Genomic DNA, 21,954 nt, shown 5'->3' on the forward strand with positions numbered 1-21,954 from the left:
AGAGAAAAGAAGATGAAAAATAAGGAACAAATGGTGCTCTCCAAAAAAAGAAAATGTGGACAGTGAAAATAGTGGGGGAGTGGGATATAAGAGGGTAAAAAAAAAAGTGATACTCTAAAACTGCTCAATTGTGTTGATATTTATTATCTGTAAAATTGGTTGAGACTGCAGAGTTAAAATGTGAAACAAAAAAGCAGAAATTCAAGCTTTTCCTCCCTTTATTTTATTTTTCTTAAGCTAAGCACTTCATTGGAACATGCATAATTTTCACATTTTATTTATTTTCTCTTATTTTGAAATGTTTTATTTAGTTAATGAGAGAACATTATACTGTGGTCAGAATTATTGGCACCCTTGGTAAATGTGATCAAAGATGGCTGTAAAAATAAATCTACATTGTTTATCCTTTTGATCTTTAATTCATAAAATTAGCAAAAATCTAACCTTTCATTGAACGAAAAAAAAAAAAAAAAAAAACACATTATGAAAAAAATGTTTTTCTCCAAAACACGTTGGTCCACAGTTATTGGCACCCTTTTATTCAATACTTTTTGCAACCTCCTTTTACCAAGATAACAGCTCTGAGTCTTCACCTATAATGCCTGATGAGTTTGGAGAACACCTGACAAGAGACCATTTCTTCATGCAGAATCTCTCCAGATCCTTCAGATTCCCAGCTCCATTTTGGTGCATCTTCTCTTTAGTTCACCTCACTCATTTTCTTTAGGGTTCAGGTCAGGGGACTGGGATGGCCGTGGCAGAAGCTTCATTTTGTGCTCAGAGACACATTTTTGTGTTGGTTTTGGATCATTGTCCTGATGGAAGATTCAACTACGGCCCATTATTGGATTTCCAGCAGAAGCGGTCAGGTTTTGATTTTTTTATCTGTTGGTATTTGGTAGAATCCATGATACCATGTATCTTAACAAGATGTCCAGGACCTCCAGAAGAAAATAGGCCCACAATATTAAAGATCCAGCAGTATATTTAACTGTGGGCATGGGGTACTTTTTATTCATATGTGCACCAAATCCATCTGGTGGGTTTGCTGCCAAAAAGCTCTTTTTTTTAGTTTCATCTTATCATAGAAGCAGGTCCCGTTTAAAGTTCCAGTCTTGTTTGACAACTGAATATGGTGGAGACTGTTTCTGGATGAGAGCAGAGGATTTTTCTTGAAACCCTCCCGAACAACTTGTGGTGATGTAGGTGCTGTTTGATTTTTTTTTTTTAAGCTTTCTGAGACTCAAGACTCAACTAATCTCTGCAATTCTTCAGCTGTGATCCTTGGAGAGTCTTTGGCCACTCAAACTTTCCTCCTCGCCGTGCATTAGGACGATTTAGACACATGCCCTCTTCCAGGCAGATTTGTAACATCTTTAGTTGATTGGAACTTCTTAATTATTGCCCTGATAGTGGAAATGGGGATTTTCAATGCTTCAGATATTTTCTTACAGCCACTTTCTATTTTGTGAAGCTCATCAATCTTTTACTGCACATCAGTTTTTGGCCTTTGTGTTTCCTCATATTTATACTCCTGTGAAACAGGAAGTCATGGCTAGATAATTTCATGCTCCTAGTCACCTTGGTGTGCTAAAAACATAAATATGAATGGGAATATACTTCAGAGATATTTTACTCAAAAAATTCTAGAGGTGCCAATAATTGTGGCCAACGTGTTTCGGAGAAAAACATTTAATTTCATTATGTGATTTTCCCCCACTTTCAATTATTTTCCTTCAATGAAAGATTAGATTTTTGCAAATTTTATTAATTAAAGATCAAAAGGATAAACAATGCTTTGATCATATTTACCAAGGGTGCCAATAATTCAGACCACAACTGAATCTACAGTCATACATGCATGTTCAGTTCTATGTTACGTGACAGTAAATATTGTCAAAACGTTTTTGAATTATACTGAATTCATTTGATTTGACAGTCAGGTATTGATTACATGCAGATGTTGATACAACTACTATGCTACTTTAAATATCACACTAAATAGTTAAGACATTATGATCTTCTGGACCTTTGCTTCAAGAAATTCTCTAATTGGACCTCTTTAAATGTTAGTTATCTGTTATCTCTATCTGTTATAGAGGATTATATTGCTAGAGTGACTAGAGAGTGGTCAATGTATAAGAGTGAAACCAAAGTGACATACCAATTTTTTTTTTTTTTTTTGACAAATCTATTAATTGTCCATGTCAAAGGATACCTGCTTTAGTAAACTGATAGTGGAAGAAAATTAAATACAGTTACTGTTTTGGAAGGCCTTAGATGTTCAACATTCTGGTACTGGTCATTTATTATTAGACAATTCAATCTGTCAATTAAAGTAAAAAAAAAAAAATGCAGTAAAATTGTCACAACAATGCTGGTTAACTGATTGGACTGCATGAACACACAGCCCACTGTAATTTAATTAAATGTGTTTTATTAACTTATTTTGTCACAATACATGTTTCATTTTTAATTCCATCAATGAAAAAATACATTTTGCATGTACAATGGTGTAGTTACAGCATCAACCAGCAGGGGCAAACCGGACTAATAAGCCAAACTGTGCACAAATGTTTACCAGTGAATAAGGCCTACTGATTCACATGCAGTTTAAATTAAAAAAAAAGAAGAAAAATACATATTCTTTAAAACTCTACAACCACACATGACAAAAACATACTTTTCTTTAAACACTTTAGGGGGGTGCACCGTTCCCGGAAGTACTGCAATACCGGGTCGATGCGTGGAGTGGACGGAGCAAGCCCCTATTCCATCTCCCTGTTCCAAAAATCAATTTAATATATGGTGCCCGGGTAGGGCACGTATCAGATATTAAACTGATAAGAACAGATACTACACTTGATCTTAGCCAAAAGGCCGAGAAGCGATACCCACAAATAGTCAACAGTAGCAACCACATTCTAGGAGACAGTAAATCTGATGACGGTAAGCTTTTATTTTATTTTTTACTCAAACAATTCTTGTATAGAATGTAATTGTTAACATTGCTAAAGTAAGAGGGGTCATGACCCCTTTAAGCCTCATACAAGCACTGGTCGTTCACACCTCAGATTTGAAAAAGGCTCAAGAAATGGGTGTAGAGAGCTGTGATAATGTGATTGGATAAAGGGTGAGAAGAGGGGAGGGGACATTATGAGGGGGGAGGAGTTCAAACTAGAGATGCACCAATACTAAATTTGTCCACCGATAGCCCATTATTCACAGTGATATCTGCCGATACAGATAACGATACCGATACCGATAGTTTGGCAGTTCTGCCTTTTATACCTTCTTTTAAATTAATGATAGTTTCATTATAATTAATAATTAATCATATTTTTAATTATTATATTTTGAAAAAAATGCAAATAAGCAAGAACTTTATTCACTCCATTTCATCAACTTGTTTCAGAGTAACTGGTATCAGTTAACAAACATTACTCAAGTTAATATTAACACATTAACTAAATTCTGAAGATTAAATTAATATTTCTCAGTGCTTCCCACAGGTTTGAAATACTTGCGGTGGTAGCCAGGTGAAAAATCCAGCTATTACCCACGGCACAAAAATGGTCTACTACATGTGACAAACAAATAATGTGTGATGTTTAACAGTATTTTTATGTATTGTAATTCATTTTAATTACATATGCTACTATTACATTTAATTAAATACTAATATTATCCATTATTGCATTGTAAATTATGCAAAATTATAGCATTTAAACTCAGTGAATGGGACACAGATTTTACTGATACTAGTAAAATCTATATATTGAATAAAGGCCCGGTTTCAGACAGGGCTTAGCCTAAGCCAGGATTAGGCCTTAGTTCAATTAGGGCATTTGAGTAGCTTTTAGAAACTTTCACTAGAAAAAAAAAAAAAACATTACAGTTGTGCATCTTAAGACAAAACACTGGCACTGACATATTTTAAGATCTGTCAGTACAAGTTACTTTCAGTTACAATATAGCTCAAACATGCATTTTAGTCTAGGACTAGCTTAAGCCTTGTCTGTGAAACCAGGGGAAAATGTGTCAAATAATGTTCTTAGGCTTTTCTTCCTGTGGGGGAGCATCCCAGCCAGAGACTACAATAATTTACTATGAATTAAATAGATATCAAAATAAATACAATTTATTGTGTAACCAAAATACCAATAATGCCCAGAAGAAAAAAAAAAAAAAACTTAAGAGTGTGACTTAATTATAAACAATCCCAAAATACACCAGGACTCTTGTTTTTAAATGTCTACACTATTGCGGGCAATTCTTCAGATGAGAGAGATATCATGATTTCCTTTAACCGTCTCTAAAACATATTATATAAAGGCCGTAAAGTACACATTGTCATGATTCATAAAACTCGAGTTCATTAGCAATCGCTTGGCATAAATGTGCGCTATTCATTGATTGGGAACCACTTTGAAGCAGTCTGAAGCACTGTTGTGCGAGCCTGTAGAATGCGCCACCTTTGTGAAATAAACCTAACCTGAACAAGAACAAGTCCATAAGTCTAAATCAATCCAAATGCTTTATGCTGAAAATAAGACCAAAATATTGCATCTTGTGTCTGCTCACTATGATAACTCCATAAACCCGATTGCTTTATGAGTCAACTTAAACAACAAGCCCAAATGCACGTATAATTAGTAGGGATGGGTATTGTTTGAATGTTATCGATACCGATACTACTCTATAATTTGGTGCAAAAAGACAATATGAAAAGATGTTGAAAATTTCAAGTTATTTTATTACTGCTGAACTTTAGTACTGCAATTTACAAATGCCTCTAAGCAAATAGAAAAAGGCACATAAAACTTTTTTTTTTTTTTTTTTTTTAATAAACTGCCCTTTAAAAAAAAAAAAAAAAAAAAAAAAGAGAGAGAGAGATTTCCTCAGCATACCACAGCATTCTGAATTCTGAGAATTCTGGTGTCTCTAGCTATTTTTATTTAAGAAAATCAACATGTTGACTTTCTCAGGGAGCAAGCCAACAAAAATCAACAGGCACAAGGAACCTTTGCCTATGGTTTAAAAATACCATAGCAAAAACAACTAGCCTAATGTAAATTTCAAGCATTATTAAAAAGGCAAGTAAAACACTTGGTAATTAAAAAAGGACAACTAAAAAAAATTAGCTAATCACAACATAAATACAACTGAACAAAGATATGATTGAAATAAACAGTGTTTAAGATGTTCAGGTATTCAAGTACAGAAACTAATCAACTGTAAAATAACACTGCACTTTATAAATAAAATATACATTACAAATATAGTTACAAAAGTTACTAAGTCAAGGACGAGTGAATTTTCTCTTTGTTGTTTGATGAGTGTTATAGAGACGGCAGCAGGAATATTAGTGCTGTCACTTTAAGAGCTGCAGCACAGAAAACAGCGCACGAGATGTCTTGCGCTTCACAATAAATTTACTTTTTCTGTGAGCGCGTTTTGGATGTGTGTGCAGCACAGAAAACAGTGCACGAGATATCTTGCGGGTGAATGCTTTAAATTACTTTTTCTGTGAGCGCGCTTTGGATGTGTGTGCAGCACAGAAAACAGTGCACGAGATATCTTGCGGGTGAATGCTTTAAATTACTTTTTCTGTGAGCGCGCTTTGGATGTGTGTGCAGTACAGAAAACATCGCGCGAGTCGTCTCGCGCTTGAATGGTTTAAAGTCATATTGAAATTCACACAAAGGAATCGATAAGAGGAATCGAAATTTTAATTTTATAACAAGTATCCGATTTCTTGACCTCAAGTATTCAATTCCCAACCCTACCTAGTACTAACTAAAGACTTATTTTATAATGAATGTTAGCTTCGCCTGAGGCAGGGGAGTTGGAGCTGGGAGACGATGGAGAACATAGTAAATACAGCGCATTGGTTGAGGTAGATGGCGTGTTTTGTTTGTAAATGATTCATTATATTACTAGTGCTGCCTCCTCTGTTGATAAATAAATGACAAGCAGCAGCTACTAATTCGCCATTAACACCGAAATATACGGAGATACAAAAACAAGTATTGAAATCTAACAAGACAGACATTATTTAGTCGCCTAACATTAAAATTTGCATATGTGAGTGATTTACTCGCATTGTGAAGGAATGACTACAAATATTTTAACTATCCTTTATGTTCCCATAAAGAACTAAGATGAAGTTGGCAGCCCTATAGCAGATTAATCGACGTTTAAGCATAGAGAAAACAAAGACAAACATGCAAAGGTGGACAGAAGAGAAGCGCTGCAGCAAAACTCCGCTAGAGAAACTTATAACCGTCTTTTGACCAGCGGTAAATAAGAAATTTGAGTATTGTACCTAGCGGAGTGCAAAGCATTTGTAATTTCATAGGTAATCGGAGTATGTGTTCCTTCAAACACACTGTTAACACAACCACTACAACTCTATCTTTGAACCAGAAGATCAGGGGAGAGCGCGAACGCAGTCCCCCACTACCAGAAATTATGCAGTCGAGATTCCCACATTTGGGGAATTCGCAGGGGTCAGCACAACCGGAGTGCAATGGCTGAGCCTCGCCCTGGGTGAACCACCTTCTTGATCATGGTGTCTCCCCTGCCAGGTAAGTATGAGTTCCACACGCGCCCTGTAGAGGGGACACTTGAGGGAACATCATTCTCAAAGACGATGGGAAGACATTTCAATACACACTAACACATATAATTCAACGCAATTAAAGCGCAGAATATTGTCGCCTGTTCTTATAAAGTTTCGCCGTAAATCTAGCTATAAAAAAAATATATATAAATATATATTTTTTGTAGGGAGCACTTTCCCATGATGCAACAGCAGTTCGACCAGCCAATGGAATAACAGATGTTTAAAACCATAATTTTAAGTCCACAGTAATCAGAGTGAAGAAGATGAAAAACCCAAATAAACCCAAGCTGAAATAAACGTTATACAATTAATCTTTTGAAGTTCGATGTATGCTGAGATTATAATAAACGACCAAAGGCATTATAAAATGAAAGTATGATGTAATCAACACAGGAGCCGGCAAAAGGAAGTCACTACGTCACTTCCGTGAGATTAGAACAAAGGGCGCCAGTGCATTTCACAAACAACGAGCATCTTGCACAAACATCGCGACACCATCAAAACGTTCAAATATAACGCTTCTCTTTGATCAACACTGTCTATAATGACATTATGTGGATATCAGCACATATCGCACATAACATGTTGTAACTAAAACCATGATAGTTATTTCAAGAATCAGCAGACGGAGAATAGTAAAACCGGGTTATTTTATTAAACAAAAAGGCAGTCGCCCCTATATTTCGTTGTCTTTGGCCTTTTAACTGCACGCCTAAAACAATAAAGCAGCAAGACTTTTAAACAGACACCAATATGCTAAGCCTTAGGTTAAAGCAGGGCTCGTGTCAGAATCAGATCAAGGGCAAAGAGCCGAGAAGGGACAGGAGGACACTAGCTATTATACGTAATTACAGCTGCCGCAATTGTCTTTCAGGACTATTTTTATAATATTTTATTTTTATCTACTTGCACGCCGAGTTAAGTTTAAAATTTCAAAAGATCTCGGTAAGATTTTTGTTTTTTAAAAAGAAGTCTCTTCTGCACCAGGGCTGCATTTATTTGACCCAATACAACAAAAGCAGCAATATTGTGAAATATTTTTTACAATTTAAAGAAACTTTTCTATTTGTATACATTTTAAAATGCAGTTTATTCCTATTTTGGGAAAGCTACATTTTCAGTAGGGCTGCAACTAACGATTATGTTGATTATTTGCCTTTCTTGTAAAACAGTATTATCTAAAATTGTAAATTTAGGTTGTAAGAAACGTCTTACATTTATATTCGATGTTATCCCTTTACAGTTACTACTCTCATAAAATACCTGAATGACATGTTGACTTTTAAATCTAAAAGTAACTTTAAAACAACAGACATTTCAACTAAATGAATATAGTTGCGCTGATTATTAATTGTCTCCCTCTCTCCCGCGTTCCGTCTGTCTGACGCGGGTGCGCGCGCCGGCGCTCACTCAGTAAAGTTTTAAGTTTAATGCAGACTGTCAGGACGAACATTTATGCCAAATGTAAATGTAAATGAATAACATAAGGATATAGCCGTAGAATGAACGTTTTGCGCTGAGGACGCACATGCATAGGCCTATGTCAAAGCAAAAGGCAAGCCATTACGCTAACGCATTAGCTTGAAGCTTAAAATGAAGAATTCTCATGTTTTGGGCAGCTTTGATCACTTACCTTTTCTGCAGCAGCTCGCCCTGTTCCCTCCATTATTTTTAGATGCATTTTTGTCCACAGAAATGCGTTATTCGGTGCTTTAATTTGAGCGACTGGCAGAAGTTCTCTGTGCACGGGCAGACCCGACTAATCGATGATGAGAATAGTTGTCGAGGATTTTCATTATCGATTTTATCGAATAGTTGTTGCAGCCCTAATTTTCAGCAACATTACTTATCAATGTTGAAAACGGTTGTGTACGATTCAGCTTTGTATCACAAATAAATTGCATTTTAAAATATACTCAAATAGAGTTCTTTTAAATTGTAAAAATTATTTTACAACATTGCTGATTTTGCTACATTTTGGATCAAATAAATGCAAAGACATCTTTTAAAAACTTTTAAAAAATCTGACAGATCTATTAATTTGAAAGTAAATTTACCACGTTTTAATCATGATTGTGCAGCCCTAGATGAATCTTTATTTAAAATCCACAGATTGATTCAGGCTGAAAAAAAAGCCTCTGCATTCTGAGGGCGACAATCATCATCATCATCATCATCATCATCAGCAGCAGCAGGAGCAGAAAAAAAAAAAAATCTCACCATGCAAGTTTGAAGGAACAACTTTTGACGAGCGTAAATGAAATGCAATGCAGGTAAAACTCAGCAGGAAGACATTTAGAAGGGAAGAACTGTGTAGTTAATTTGCTAAAAAGTAAAATAAAAATAAAATCATGTTTTGCATTATTATCAGTTTTGAGAGATAATACGAATGCAAATGAAAAATTTTAAACATCGAGCCACAAAGACTGATTTCACTTTTAAAAGCAATATCCGAATCACCAAATGTTAGCCCTTGTGCTGTGTTGAAAACCCTATAACACAAGAGATGTTCCCAGTCAAAAATGACCGGTCTGCAAAAATTTCTTATAAATCTCTCGTTATGCTAGCTTATGACCAAATATTGGATTCAATCTTTTTGTCAGCTTGTTTTCTTTCAATTAGGACAGGTTTTGTTTTTATTTTTGGAACTGATCAATCGTAGGCCTTATTTATCTGCGCTTATGCACCTCAGTTTTTGAGTGAAAAAACAAACAAAACAAAAAACTATATTTGTATTCAAACTCTCTATCAAATCACACAATAAAATACAAGCATGTGAAAAAAATAAACTACGCCACAGTTGCTGGTAAATTTCTGTTGGAACAATATGTTTAACTAAAAGGTTGGCAGTACTGATAAGTCTATCTCAAAAGTTAATGTTTATTAAACGATATGCATAGAATAGAATCCTGTGAAAATATCCCACTTCCCTGATTCTACTTCATTACCATCCTGAAGTTAAAGGTGCCCTAGATTCAAAAATTGAATTTACCTCGGCATAGTTAAATAACAAGAGTTCAGTACATGGAAATGACATACAGTGAGTCTCAAACTCCATTGTTTCCTCCTTCTTATGTAAATCTCATTTGTTTAAAAGACCTCCGAAGAACAGGTGAATCTCAACATAACACCGACTGTTACGTAACAGTCGGGGTGTACGCCCCCAATATTTGCATATGCCAGCCCATGTTCCCAACATTATGAAAGGCATTAGACAAGGGCAGCCAGTATTAACGTCTGGATCTGTGCAGAGCTGAATCAACAGACTAGGTAAGCAAGCAAGGACAATAGCAAAAAATGGCAGATGGAGCAATAATAACTGACATGATATTTTTAGTGATATTTGTGAATTGTCTTTCTAAATGTTTAGTTAGCATGTTGCTAATGTACTGTTAAATGTGGTTAAAGTTACCATCGTTTCTTACTGTATAGGGCTGCAACAAACGATTATTTTGATAATCGATTAATCTATCGATTATTAGAACGATTAATCGACTAATCATCGATTATTGCACTGGTTAATCAGTAAGCTTTGTTCGATTATTCTACTTTAGCAATTAGTTAAAATATTGAGTTATTCTGTACTTTAACTAGTAAATAAAACAAGGAGGTATTTTTAATAATTTTCAAGCCAACTGAATAGACCAATATCCTTCAGGTTAAAAAAAATATAATATAATTAAGTGGGGGTTTTTTGAAAAATGAAACAACAACAACATACATACACATATTATATATCTTATTTTATATATATATATATATATATATATATATATATATATATATATATATATATATATATATATATATATATATATATATACACACACAACACACACACACACACACACACACACACACACACACACACACACACACAAACTATCGAGTTTACGGTCATTGAATGGCTTTCCTGAGGTAAATGTTACATTTTGTGTGATATATTTGTTTGATAATATAATAAGTTTTATTGACTTCTTTCTGCGGTTAAAACTCTGATTAAGTGATTACAATAGAGATGGATTCATTTCAGTAAGTTCAGTAAGTACTTTTTGATGTTCATTCATGTTTATTTCGCGCTGTAATAGAGAGGAATAGGTTCACATGCCGCTTGAACCGAGGTGTTACAGCGATCTTTACAGCGAACGTTAAACAGCGTCACCACCACAAGTACTGTTTGAATCCCGTAGTAATATTGATTTAAAAGCTTAGACTTAGTTTTATATCAAAAGTAACCTGATCTGTCGGTGCGTTGTCTGTGTCCTCTTTGCTCTGCATCTTTCACTGTGTGAGAAAATGAACGTGTGGCGTGAGAACAGTGAGTTTGAATGAGAGCTGGGGGGTATTCCAGAAAGCAGGTTATGTGACATACCTGGGTATGTTTAAGAGTAAGTAAGCGGATAACCTCAACTTTCGGTTCCAAAAACGGAGGTAACTTTTAGGGTATGTAAGTAACCATAGCAACTTGCTCTCTGAACATAACCTGCTCCGGAGCAGGTTATGTTCAAGGGTTAGTTAGCTTAAGAGGAATTTAGATGTGTGTTATATTATCAATATGGTTATATTAATGTATCTAAATTTGTTATATAGTTACAGTTATATACACAATGTTATATTATACAATATATAAATGTTTATTCAATTCTAATATATTAATTTTATTGTCATAGCACACATGGATCTACTTAATCTTTATAACAGGACATTTTCTATGCTATAATTTCTATAATAAAATACATATCATATATGTGATATTTTATTAAATAATTAGCATCAAACAAACAATATTAATAGGGATGTCCCGATCACGTTTTTTTGCCCTCGAGTCCGAGTCCGAGTCATTTGATTTTGAGTATCTGCCGATACCGAGTCCCGATCCGACACTTCTATAATAGCCTACATAAAAAAGAATAAAGAGCAGCGAAAAAACAGATCCAGGAACAGTGCTTTTCAGGTTTTTCAGGTATCTAACAGTAATCAAATAGTAATCAAATATAAAATATTTGATTTTATATTTTATCTTATTATTTTAGCATATTATCTTTACTGTATAAAATAAATCAAGATTAGTCATTATTGAAGTTACAAAAACTATTCAGTCAAGAGCAGTGAGTGATTTCTTTGTTATTTGTTGTTTGATTTAACATTAAATACAGGCAGCAGGAATAGTTGTTTTCCCTTTAAGACATGCACGATCCAGTACATATACTGTTACACATGCGCTGTCTTTCTCGACTAATATACGTTCACTTAAGACATAACCGACTATGTTTGCTAGGATACTCGCTAGAACGGGCATGTTGACATAATTTTTGTATGAATGTGGCCGCCGAAGCGCAAGACTTGAAAGAGAACACAGTATTTGCGCGCTGACTGGAATAAGCGTGTGCGCGCTACGGATGAGCGCACACAAATCTTCTCACAGCGCGCGCGAGTTCTCTTTCGCACCTTGTTCTTGAAGGTTTAAATCAGCAAGGCTTAAATGAGTTAGTTTAAACACAGACAGCAACGTGTGCTGTTCAGGTCTCACCTGCGCTCGTGCGCTATCAACGCCCGGGTGATGACGGCGTAAATGACTGAACATTAGAGCAGACGGCACTCGCAGTTAACAGTTTACAAAGAGTGACTGTTTTGTCCACGCTTTCTGATTATCGTTGTTGTAACGTTTTGTGCATCCATCGACTGAAACATACATTATCTGAACTCTGTCTGTTTTCCACGTTGCTATTTTAAACAAACCATATTAACCAATAGATGCGTCGTCATTCGAGATGAACCGCGGTGCAAGTGCGTAACGAAACGTAAATGGAGAACCGTATTATTCGATTTTTTACCGAGAACCGTTGCACCCCTAATACATATATATATATCCGAGTCCTGATCGGGAGGTAACGTCCGATTCCGATCGAGTCTGAAACCACGTGATCGGGCCCGATTTCCGATCACGTGATCTGGACATCCCTAAATATTAAGATTAAAAATTATTGCACAACCACCCAATAGGTGGTGATGTGCACCAAGTAGGTTATGTAAATCGCCATTAAACGAAAGAAGAAGAATGAAGTAGAATGGCGCGCTTTTTCTTAGCGTCTGTTTCCATGGTGAATCATCGATTCGTCGCTCTGTTGAGAATGTCTTGTGTGTTAACCGGGAACATACTCTGGGTTGGCTGAACTTATTCCCGGATGCATTTTTGGAACCAGCATACCTCGAGTAAGCAAGGTTTGGGTTAATCAACCGAGAGTTCAGGGTATATGTGACAGTAAGTTAACCCTGCTTTCTGGAATACACCCCTGGTGGCCCTGCATGACAGTATTCTGTAGTTATGCTAAACGTAATGTTTGTTATGTTTATGCTATGTTAATCTCCCACATTTCACGGGTTCGACTTCGTTTGCACTATGCTCTCCAAAGCGCTGACTTCTTTTATTGGATTGGATCCGGGAGGGCTGCATTACAGTATTGCGCTACAGCGCCCCACTGGTTACACCGCGTTATTGCAGGCCCTTCAAATAGGTCGTATGAGATCAAGAGACTATTCGACAACAAAAATATTTGTCGACAATTTTTTATTGTCGACGTTGTCGATAATGTCGACTAATCGTTTCAGCCCTATTACTGTATTCACGGAGACAAGAGCTGTCGCTATTTTCATTTTTAAACACTTGCAGTCTGTATAATTCATAAACACAACTTCATTCTTTATAAATCTCTCCAACAGTGTAGCATTAGCCGTTAGCCACGGAGCATAGCCTCAAACTCAATCAAAATAAACACTGTACTTACGCGATTAGACATGCTGCATGACGAACACTTTGTAAAGATCCATTTTGAGGGTTATATTAGCTGTTTGAACTTTTTTATGTTTAAGGCAAGCGCGAGCTCTTGGGGCGTGGAGCACCAGATTTAAAGGGCCACACACCCTGAATCGGCTCATTTATAATGATGCCCCAAAATAGGCAGTTAAAAAAATGAATTAAAAAAAAATCTATGGGGTATTTTGAGCTGAAACTTCACAGACACATTCAGGGGACACCTTAGACTTATATTACATCTTGTAAAAAAAGTTTTAGGGCACCTTTAAGTGATTCACAGTTGCTTAAAGGGATAGTTCACCCAAAAATGTCTTCATGCATTCACCCTCAAGTTGTTTCAAACACATACACGTTTCTTTCTGCAGCTGAACACCAAAGAGGATATTTTGAAGAATGCTGGTAACCAGACAGTTGACGGTTGCCATTGACTTCTATAGTATTTTTTCCTACTATGGAAGTCAATGGCTACCATCAACTGTCTGGTTACCAACATTCTTCAAAATATCCTCTTTTGTGTTCAGCTGAAGAAAGAAACTCATACTGGTTTGGAACAAAGTACGGGTGAGTAAATGATGACAAAATTTTCATTTTTGGGTGTACTAGCCCTTTAACACCAGCCAGAAGCAAAATGGACAAACCGATTTCAGTTTGGAACAAAAAGCATTCATGGCTAATCAACAACAAAAAAAATACAACAGTCTCCTCAATTAAGACCACACATTAAAGGTGCCCTCGAATGAAAAATTGAATTTATCTTGGCATAGTTAAATAACAAGAGTTCAGTACATGGACATGACATACAGTGAGTCTCAAACTCCATTGTTTCCTCCTCCTTATATAAATCTCATTTGTTTAAAAGACCTCCGAAGAACAGGCGAATCTCAACATAACACCGACTGTTACGTAACAGTCAGGATCATTAATATGTACGCCCCCAATATTTGCATATGCCAGCCCATGTTCCCAACATTATGAAAGGCATTAGACAAGGGCAGAACGTCTGGATGTACACAGGTGAATCAACAGACTAGGTAAGCAAGCAAGGACAATAGCGAAAAATGGCAGATGGAGCAATAATAACTGACATGATCCATGATAACATGATATTTTTAGTGATATTTGTAAATTGTCTTTCTAAATGTTTCGTTAGCATGTTGCTAATGTACTGTTAAATTTGGTTAAAGTTACCATTGTTTATTACTGTATTCACGGAGACAAGAGCCGTCACTATTTTCATTTTTAAACACTTGCAGTCTGTATAATGCACAAACACAACTTCATTCTTTATAAATCTCTCCAACAGTGTAGCATTAGCCGTTAGCCACAGCCTCAAATTCATTCAGAATCAAATGTAAACAATATAACAGTATACAATACTCACATAATCCGACGCATTCATGCCACATGCATGACGAACACTTTATAAAGATCCATTTGAGGGTTATATTAGCTGTGTAAACTTTGTTTATGCACTGTTCAAGGCAAGCGCGAGCTCCGTGGGCGTGGAGCAGGAGAATTAAAGGGCCAGTAGCCCTGAATCGGCTCATTTATAATGATGCCCCAAAATAGGCAGTTAAAAAAATGAATTTAAAAAAAATCTATGTGGTATTTTGAGCTGAAACTTCACAGACACATTCAGAGGACACCTTAGACTTATATTACATCTTTTTAAAAAATTTCTAGGGCACCTTTAATTCTTTTTTTATACCAGAAGATCAGGGGAGAGCGCGAACGCAGTCCCCCACTACCAGAAATTATGCAGTCGAGATTCCCACATTTGGGGAATTCGCAGGGGTCAGCACAACCGGAGTGCAATGGCTGAGCCTCACCCTGGGTGAACCACCTTCTTGATCATGGTGTCTCCCCTGCCAGGTAAGTATGAGTTCCACACGCGCCCTGTAGAGGGGACACTTGAGGGAACATCATTCTCAAAGACGGTGAGGCGTTACTACATGTTTCCATCTGTTTTTGAATGGTTTTGCTAGTCTCACTTTTAAATAAATGTACCGTCCTATTTCTTAGCAAACAAATTCCCCTAATAATGCAATGCAAGCGTCGATGAGCTAATAGAACATCAGAGATCTTCGAATCCATAATTGTTTGAGATCAATGATCAGAATATTGTGACATAGAAAGAAAGAAATGGGTACATAATATAACATCAGAATGTTAGGACTATGTGATGAAACTGCTTATATGCGTTTATTAAAGCTATAAAAGGAAACCACAACAGCCATGCAGGAACTATGATTTTGACGTCACTTCCGGGAAGTTGTGACACTGTCACATGATGAAATACATGTTTTACCGCTCTATTACAATGATTTTATGTATAATAGAGTTTTAATTGATTTGCATGTTTTTTTTAGTCCATTTTTCCTCTTAGTGGTTTTAATGCGTGTATGTCTTTAAATGAGTCTGGGTCTGCCTGTCATGTGACTGATCACATGACAGGAATCAGGAAGTAAGCAAGCATAAAGGAGGCAGCATGGCAAACAAACAGGGCCATTAAGCAAATCGACCACAAGCTGGATTGAGGAGTTTCATTTTATGGACTTACCTTTCCAGCAAACCACATCACTTTTCTGTTGGATTATCACTTTCAGGACTTTGTAAATACACCAGTGGCCACTTTTACATTAGGACTTTCAACACACTACAATTCTTATGGACTGTTTTATGGTATGGTGAAAACTGACTCTATGCTTTTAACAGCCTAAGTTATTCTAGTTTTATTGTGTTGTTTTAAGTTCCTTGTGAATATTGTAAATACATATTTATTCACTTTATTTCTGTTGTCTGTCTTATCTTTTTAAACACTCCAAACCCTAACACAGTTTAATCTGACCCCATTTTAATTGATGTAAATTCAACCTTCTGGGCTGAACGTTACAAGGTTCAAACAAAAGGAACTCTTGTGATGATTCAGCAAAGCATACTTAACAGTACCACATTATGCTGTAACATTAATTTTGCAGTGTCACCAGCTTTTTCCTCATTTCTGGATCAAAACAATAATGAAGCAACAACAGTAGCCTATATTTTGGGTATGCTATATTAGTTCAAAATAAAAACATGTACAATTTAATATAATAATGCTAAGTGGCTCATAATTATAAATAGAATATTATGTTAAATACGTAGCCTGGAATGTTGGATGACAAATGGAAAGAGTATTTAATAAAACGGCAATTGCCATTTTTGTGATCAAATATTGTATAATTAGAGAAAAATGCTTCTAGATGGGGTTAAATATAACATTGGGGGGGGTGATTAGTGGTGGGTGGTAGGGGTGTAATGGTACACACAAATGATGGTATTGCAGTCACGGTTCAGTACAGCAGGAGGGAGAAAACTAAACATAAAATTGCTTTTTTCTTTTTTTAAAACAGTGGTACAGTGAACAAATTGTGTCTCTCTCTTTAAATATGAACATTTTAATTCATTTTAATTGAATTTAAGGATTAAAAAAAATCTATCTCTGCTAATGCTGTAAACCAGTGGTTCCCAACCTTTTTTAGGCCAAGGCCCACCTCCTCTCTGAATCAACATGGCACGCATGGCAACATTTGTATTTTTAGTGTTATTACTTTTCAACCCCATGTTATTAGTTCTTTCAAGAAGAAACTCAAGATAGATTTAAACCTTTAGTTATTTTTGCAAACATACTTTGCAGACATTCTTTACAACTTAAAAGTACTTACTTTGTTCAGTAATACATTAACAAGCACAAGTCAACTTGCCATACTAAATAAGACCACAGGGAGATACCAAAGGACTGAATTTAAAAACTATGCGGATCCTTTCAAAATTATTGACATATAACACATATAATACCACTGATCCTCTCAAACTTCTCCAAAACACGCTTGTTTGGCGAGCATCCATTATAAAACGCTCACAGTACGTTAATTTGGACAACTACGCAGATATATTGAACTGTGTTCATGCAGAAATATGATGTTATAGCGATCAGTGAGTCGAGAGCGCACATGCATGGTTTGTTTGCGCATCAATAATTGCGGACTTGCACATTCCTAATGTACGACCGCTGTATGTCACTGTAATCGTCTTTACCTTCATTACAATCGTCATCCATCAAAACCTTTTTAGTGACAAGTTTTCTTTTACCAACTGAGAGAGTTTGCGTTTTCAGCCACCGTTCAGTCTGTATTTCACAGCAGCACGATGAGAAACGACCTGGGCTGAACCGAAACAATCACAGAATACGTGCGAGAGAGTGCGTGGTTTATGTATTTTTAAAAAAAAATAATTTAATGTATTAAATGTAACGTATTAATAACTAAATTAAGGAATTATAGTAATATATTTAAATTAATTTTAATTTATCTCGCGGCCCACCTGGAGGATCACTGCGGCCCCCAAGTGGGCCGCGGACCACAGGTTGGGAACCACTGCTGTAAACTATATGGAAGCATTTTCTTTCATATTACTATAATATTAAAGGTTACAATTAAAGGGATAGTTGACCCAAAAATGAAAATTTGATGTTTATCTGCTTACCCCCAGGGCATCCAAGATGTAGGTGACTTTGTTTCTTCAGTAGAACACAAATGATGATTTTTAACTTTAATAATTTTAACGACTGTTGCAGTCTGTCAGTCGTATAATGTATGGCAATGGTAACAAAATCTATGAGAGTAAAAAAAACTTGCACAGACAAATCCAAATTAAACCCTGCGGCTCGTGAGGACACATTGATGTCCTAATACACAAAATGATCAGTTTGTGTGAGAAACCGAACGGTATTTATATAATTTTTTTACCTCTAATACACCACTATGTCCAACTGCCTTGAGTGCACACACGACATCCGGTGCGTGAGGTGTTTACGCGACTGGCGTAGTTTACACAAGCACCGGAAGTGATTTCTCGCGCGTACCCAGGAGAGGATCACGTACGATTTAAACCATCAGCAGTGCCTATGGTTTTTCCACATCCAACTGAGGTATGCGAACAAGATCTTTGTATGTGTCCTTTTTATTTGTAAAGCTGCCCTTACGAAAAGTAACAAAATAAAATGAAGTTTTGATGTAATAAATCCATGTTTTTTAGTGGTTTACTTCCATTTGTATAACAACTGTTGTACTACAGGCACCATGTTTAAACTACACCAAGTCACGTACACACCTCATGCACCGGATGCCATGCACATGCTCAAGGCAGTTGGACATAGTGGTGTATTAGAGGTAAAAAACAAAAAAAACAAAGATATCAATACTGTTCGGTTTCTCGCACAAACCGATCATTTCATGTCTTAGGACATCAATGTGTCGTCACGAGCCGCAGGGTTTAATTTGGATTTGTCTGTCCATGTTTTTTTTTTACTCTTATAGATTGTGTTGCCATTGCCATGCATTATACAACTGACAGACTGCAATGGTTGGAGTTAAAAATCATCATTTGTGTTCTACTGAAGAAACAAATTCACAGATAAGTAAGCAGATAAACATCAAATTTTCATTTTTGGGTGAACTATCCCTTTAACAACAGAGCCCAAATGATTAAATTGCTTTTTATTTTTTAGATATAATGATCAACACTCACATACAAATTGTATGCAAAGATTTAAATTGCAAATAAGGCAGTTTTTGCATTAACTTCTAAATCTGTTTCTACTCCAATTCCAATTTTAAAATATATTCATTGACATAGTGGCCATCATAACTTGTTTTCATGACATGTTAATTTACTTACATTAAACATATACATTAAATAATCAAGACAGGTTAAGTAAAATATAATGGATATATAGGGTAATGTGCATATATGTAGCGAAAGAGTTAATTTCTCTAGTGAACTAACAAAGCTGTGGACACTGAATGGCATTTCTGAGGTAAATGCTATGTGACATTTTTTACAAGCTGTTTCATTGATGTCTTTCTGCGGTTGAAACACTATTGAGCAATCGAGATACGTTTCTGTAAGTTGTACTGTATCTTTCAACATACCTTCAGATGTTCATTTTATTCTGTAACTAGTATTAAAGAGGAGGAGATGATCGTGTTCACTCGCACTCGGCGCTGTCGCTTGAAATGAAGCGCCTGTACAGTGATCTGTCACGCCACATCAAAGAGTGACAAAACGGCATTTATTGATTGAATTTCGTGATAAAATGGACTGAATTTGCGGAATGGGACTTTGTTTTTTTTTTGTAATCGAAAGTAACACAACACAGAGCTTATTGCGATTATTGGTGGTTAATGGTAGTTAAAAGTGGTCAATGGGCTATAGGCCTACAACTATGTATTCGTCGGTAAGAATTACATTTTCGGTACGAATACATACACCAATACACCCCTAGTGGGTGGAAGTGGTAAAATGAGAATATCCTTTTTATTCCTTATTTTAGAATGCATACACGAGTAAGCAAACCCGTATGGGTGGGTTTTTTTGGGCATTGTGATTCTGTTGGCTGTCTGTCTATTATGTTTCAGCTCAGCTAATTTTTGGATTAATGATAAAGGAAGAGGGAAGTTTATAAGTGAGATTAAAAAGAATGCTTAAAAGCAGCAAGCAGTTTAAAAAAAACATACTAGGCTAAATGGGGAATCATACTAAATACCAAAATTACATTATATACTACTGTATATGGGCTGATATAATTTCTCCCGTTTTTGTCTTTTTCATGCTTTCAACACAAGAAGCTCAAAGGGGATTCAGCAGATCCTGAAGACTCCCTGCAATGATGCTGTATCCTCACCCTGAGTCTCTCTTTGGATTTTGCAATCCTTTCTTTGCTCATTTTTAATAAACCTTTAATAAACATTAAACTTCCCAGTGTTGGTCTTTGTGAAAAGAGCAGATACACCCAAGTATGATTAACAAAATGTAGCACACAATCTTTAGTTCTATTAAGATTACTCCTGCTGACTGGAGCATATTTTCTCCTCTCTGTGTCAGTGGGGAAACCGTACATTTATGCTGTTTTCTCTGAACGACTGGATAATCCTCATGCAACACTGCAAACCACAGTGGAGACTACAAGTACATGGAGGAGAAGACAGACAAAATGCTTGACATGCAGTTTGTTAGAAATGTATAAATCCATTGCGCTAAATCAGTGCAAAAGTCAGTGTGTGTATGTATATAATCATGTTTTGTTTTAAAATTGAATATATTATGTCTTAATTTATATAGTAACAAGTGCATGAGGTGTATAAGAATTGTAAGCATTAAGATTAAGTACATTTCACTTAATTAAATGTTAAATTTCACTTGTTTGCAATGGATTTTTTAAGACAATCACCTGTCACCTGCAGGTCTCATGTCCTTGTGAAACCATAATGAACATGATGTAATTGCCCTTAACTAACATAAAAGTTTAAGAACATAAAAACACTTCAAAACAACTGCAACACGGCCTTTAACTAAGGTAACGTTAGCCAGAAATATGTTAACGGCAGGCAATGCTGGCTGACCACACTAATCCTCAAATATTAGCAGATTATAATCTTTTAAAAACAACATTGCTGTAGCTACATAAACATACTGCATTCACATGTCAGTGTATTATATAAATGTTGTAACTAGGGGTGTGACGAGATCTCGTGAGACTAATATGTGACGAGATTTCTCGTCGAGGCGAAAAGTAGTCTCGTGATGTTGTTGCCATGACAGAGTGGTTAGGATGATTAGGACAGAATATGCCACAGCTTCGTTTACAGTACGCCTCCACTGTCGTTTTGCTTTGTATTTAAATAAAAAAACATTTAATTCAGTTGGATAACGGTTGCCACCGCTCCATATTTACAGAGTTACGCGCGATCGCTAAAAGTGAAAGTAAACGCGAGCGCGCATTCAACGCGATGTCAATACCCCGCATTTTGAAAGCGGATCCCTGATGCATGCAAGTATCTCTCAATATGAAAGCTATTTTAGTCTGGGCAGTGTAGTTGTAACCATCTCTTAGCTCTGTATCAAAGAAAAATTTGGTCTTATTTGCACTTTGGTTGCACTTATTGTAAAGTGTTACCATAAAAAATGAATAACAGTTTTCTCTTAATCTTGTTAAGCATAAACAGTAAGGTTTCATTTGTTAACATTAGTTAATGCACTGTGAACTATCATGAACTAACAATAATTGGCTATTTTTATTAACTAACATAAACAAAGATTAATAAATACTGTAGCAAATATATTGCTCAATGTTAGTTGATGTTGGTTAATATGTTAATGTTAATAAATGAGACCTTATTGTAAAGTGTTACCATTTTTATTTATACTGTTTTTATGATCAGTTTGGGGAAAGGAGTTCAGTTAGGAGGTCAAAAGTTGTAGAAGCTCGTCAATCATGTACAGTAAGGTCTGAAGAGACTGAAATCATACAGAAGAGAAGTCAGTCAGTTGAGTTAGTGGCAAAACCTTTTACAGTACTTGAGTATTGTTGTCTTTTACTGCATATGATAATTCATACTAAGAAAGTAGAACTGAAATGACATTCATCACGAGATGATTAGTTAAAACGTTTTAAAGACACCTGCAGAATATT

At 35.9% G+C, this 21,954-nt stretch overlaps 2 long non-coding RNA genes and 3 other non-coding genes across 5 annotated transcripts in view; 1 reads left to right on the top strand and 4 right to left on the bottom strand.

Annotated features, from left to right (window-relative positions):
- The window catches only part of LOC125265578, a 47,941-nt gene that overhangs the window by 22,990 nt on the left and 2,997 nt on the right, over positions 1-21,954 (bottom strand). The gene's annotated exons all lie outside the window — the stretch shown is intronic.
- Positions 2,702-2,892, bottom strand: LOC125265966. The gene has a single exon (XR_007184394.1). It is a non-coding gene; the product is annotated as a U2 spliceosomal RNA (small nuclear RNA).
- LOC125265963 lies at positions 6,435-6,598 on the bottom strand. Its single transcript, XR_007184391.1, has one exon. It is a non-coding gene; the product is annotated as a U1 spliceosomal RNA (small nuclear RNA).
- LOC125265958 lies at positions 15,159-15,322 on the bottom strand. The gene has a single exon (XR_007184387.1). It is a non-coding gene; the product is annotated as a U1 spliceosomal RNA (small nuclear RNA).
- Positions 15,325-20,236, top strand: LOC125265577. Its single transcript, XR_007184293.1, has 2 exons — positions 15,325-16,124; positions 20,108-20,236. It is a non-coding gene; the product is annotated as an uncharacterized LOC125265577 (long non-coding RNA).

The sequence above is a fragment of the Megalobrama amblycephala genome, linkage group LG3 (genome assembly GCF_018812025.1).
Source record: "Megalobrama amblycephala isolate DHTTF-2021 linkage group LG3, ASM1881202v1, whole genome shotgun sequence".
Lineage (NCBI taxonomy): Eukaryota > Metazoa > Chordata > Actinopteri > Cypriniformes > Xenocyprididae > Megalobrama > Megalobrama amblycephala.